The following is a 3,646-nucleotide window of genomic DNA, read 5'->3' as shown; positions in this document are numbered from 1 at the left end:
AGTTTTGCTGTCTTCTTATGCTCTATTAAAGCCAGTGATCCCTGCATGCACACATTAACATATGCCTGTTTATTTATTTATTTTTTCAGAACCGGGGATTGAATTCAGGCCCTTGTGCTTGCCAAGGAAGCACTTATTCCACTGAACCATCTCCCTGGCCCTGCCTGGTTAATATTTTTGGGTCTACTCTTTGGATTCTCATTTCAATCAGTCACACCATCTTTATTTTTTTTAACTCTTTTGATGTTACACTTGCATGAGTGTCATTATTTTACTTTCTTTGCAAGGTGTTTTTAACCAATTTAGAAACAAGAAAGATACACACTATGGACTCCCTATCAAAACCCAGTAAACACTTTTGATAGAAAATTCACCTTATGCTCAGTTTAAGCCCAGTTATATCATGCTTAGTTCTCCTAGGTGATATCAGTTCATTAAAATATAGTGCTTCTTCATTCCCATTTGAACTTTCTTCTTCACTACTCTTGTATTTCTTCCTTTTTTCTTATGTTTTGGTTCATTTACAGTCAATACATTTCCCATTACAAAAGAAAGAAATTGGAAAAAAATTGAATCTCCAATCTATGCAATTTCAGAACCCAATCGCGCAAAACTCCATTAGGTTTTGAGGCTTGGCAATAATCTTACATGATGTAAGACTATTTCCTCTTATCCCACTGATCCTGTGACTGCACCTGGGGCCAACCACTGTCATTTGGGCCCTAGAATCTGTCTTCATTTTGTCTTTTTTCCTTTACTTCGAATAGCTGTATATATTAGAGCTGAACAGCTCTAATAATATTCTCGCTTTGTCAGATTTTAAGAAACACACAGCATTCTTTCATTTTATCCTCTAGCTTGCAGCCTGCATTGACATTATTTTTGCTTATATAATATGCTCCAAAACTTATAGGTATTCTATGTAATTCGTGGAAATTCATGTCATTAGTCAGGAGACTCCTTTACAGATTCCCTAATGGAAAATTCCATCTTTATTTCTTATTTCTACTTAGAAGTACACCTTGAATCTCTTCAAATCATCCTGTGTGATTGATTACTTAGATCATTTGAGTCCCTCAGAAGCATTAAGAAAGTGAAATCATCCTTGATTTTATTTCCAGAGGATATTTTCCTAGAAGAAAATACCAAAATTCTTCTGGTTTTCTTTTTTTTGTTTTGTTTTTTTACAATAAGAATAGATTGGGACTTTCTAATATCATGAAACTCTGCTTACATTTTGTCTAATAATTATTCTCTCAATTTGTCATTCCTCTAGCACTTTATTCTACACATAAAAAAGAAGTAATGCCTTCAACAATTTTCTTGGAAATCTTCTCAGCTAATTATCCAAGTTCCTGGATTATAAGATCAATTTTTCACATAAGTATAGGGAAATGCAGCTAAAACTTCTGTCCACTGCTACCATATCAGGAAGATATTAATATGGGCAGGACATCATTATGCTTTTCTGTTTCTAAAATTATATTCCAAATTTCCTTCTAAGCGTCCACCAGCAGCACCTTGGTTGTTCACATTTCTATTAATAGTCTGTTTATTTTGGCTTAAGTATTTTGTAAGACTATGTAAACTTTATTTACTGTGTTCAGCCATTACTCATTGCTAAAAGCATTTCCATATTTTTGGATATTTGTTAGAGCATCAACCTATTACCAGATACCAAAAGCTATATTAGCTTCCTATGGCCACCCTAATGAATTACCACAAACATAGTATCTTAAGAGAACACATATTCACTAGTTTTGTCTTTTGTCTTTGAGACAGGGTTTCACTATGCATTTCAGGTTATCCTTGAACTCACTTTGTAGCCCAGGTTGACCTCAGACTCAGAGAAATCCTCTTTTCTCAGCCTCTTGAGGGCTAGAATTACAGGTGTGTACCACCAAGACCAACGTGAGAACACATATTCAGAATTTTTCAATTCGGGAGGTCAGAAGTCCAAAATCACTTTCATTAGGATGAAAATAAGGTGTTAATGGTGTTATGATCCTTCTAGAGGAGAATCTTTCCTTACTTTTTCCCAGATCATAGAGTTACATTTCTTGTATTCTAATCTCTTCTTTCAGATTCATACAAACATTCAAATAAACATGTATTGCCAAATTATTGTGCAGAATCTAAACCAGAATTTATCACTCCCAACACTACTGCTATTTCTGATGTGGTGCTGGAGGGGTGTCTCATAGTAGGATAGTAATATTCTTAGCCTCTCTCCTTCAGTTATGATGTCAGAAAGTATTACCAATCATTGACAAATGTGCCCTGGAGGTTAAAATTATCCTCAAATAAGAAACACTTATCTACATTTTAAAACATGAGTTACTTTAAAATACAGTGAGGAGATGTAGTTTAAGTGGGATAATCAAGGGATATCCTCAAAAAGTGACATTAAAACTGAAAACTGGCAAAATAATAGAGAATGGATTAGAGACAAGGTGAGAGAATATTCCAGAAAGATAACATGAACAAATTCCTAAACTGGTAAGGTGTTAAATGAGAGCTAATAGGTTTGGCCAAACTTGAGCATAACAAAAGATGATGATTTTAGAAGGTCTTAGGTCCACATTCAAGTAATGAAGAATCTGAACTTCAATAGATTTCTTGGCAAGTTGGTCCATCCCTTAAATCTGGATGAACACAAATATAATTTACACATTTATTAACTAATGATGAAATAGAGATTCTAAAAGGACATATGTACAAAATGAATGATTTTAATTACATAGTATGGACTCTGTAGAAGTGGCCACAATCATCTCAATCTCTATAGCTACTATGCATATCAGCACTATTAAAATATAGTGCTGCTATTCCTCCCATAAAAATATACTGCAAACGTCCTCATCACTAAAATATAAGCTAGCCTTCATATTTATTTGAAGAAATAAAATGGGAACTGATGGTACGACAATAATGGGCCTGGTACTGATGATATTTGGTGCTGGCAGATGAGACATACATTAGGTAAGGGTCAGAGTTCTCCAGAGACGAACAGATTGATTGATTGATTGATTGATTGATTGAGGATGAGAAGTCTCACAACATATGGCATGCTATTTGTAAACTACTCTACAATGCTGATAGTATAGCTCAGTCCAAGTCCAAAGGCTAAGAATTAGGAAAGCTGATGGTATAACTCTTAATCTGAGGCCAAGGATCTGAGAGCCTTGAGAGCTGCTGGTACAAGTTCTGAAGTCCCAAGGTTGGAAAGCCTGGAGTCCTAATGTTTAAGGGCAGGAGGACGAGTGTATCTCAGCTTCAGAACAGAAAAATGTTACAAGTTCATGTTGTCTCCTTTTTCCAAGCCCTTAGATCACTGTATGGTAGCCTCTGAAATTGAGTGCAGATGCTGCTCACTCAATATACTTACTCACACACATACCCAAGTAATGCTTTATCACTTTTGAAGTATTTCTTAATAAAGTAAACTCCGAAATTAACCCTCATAGGAGACAACATGGACTGCACATCGTGGCACATGCCTATAGCGAAGAAATTGAGAGGCTGAGGCAAGAGTGTTGCCATGAGTTCAAGGCCAGTCTAGAATACATAGTGAGTTCATAGTCAGCCTAATAAAAACCAACTTGAAATGTATAGTGGGACCTTGCATCAAAAAGGAGAGAGAGAG

This window comes from Octodon degus, unplaced genomic scaffold (genome assembly GCF_000260255.1).
Source record: "Octodon degus isolate 3935 unplaced genomic scaffold, OctDeg1.0 scaffold00243, whole genome shotgun sequence".
NCBI lineage: Eukaryota > Metazoa > Chordata > Mammalia > Rodentia > Octodontidae > Octodon > Octodon degus.
The sequence above is the reverse complement of the archived record's forward strand: the minus strand, read 5'-3'. Positions refer to the sequence as shown.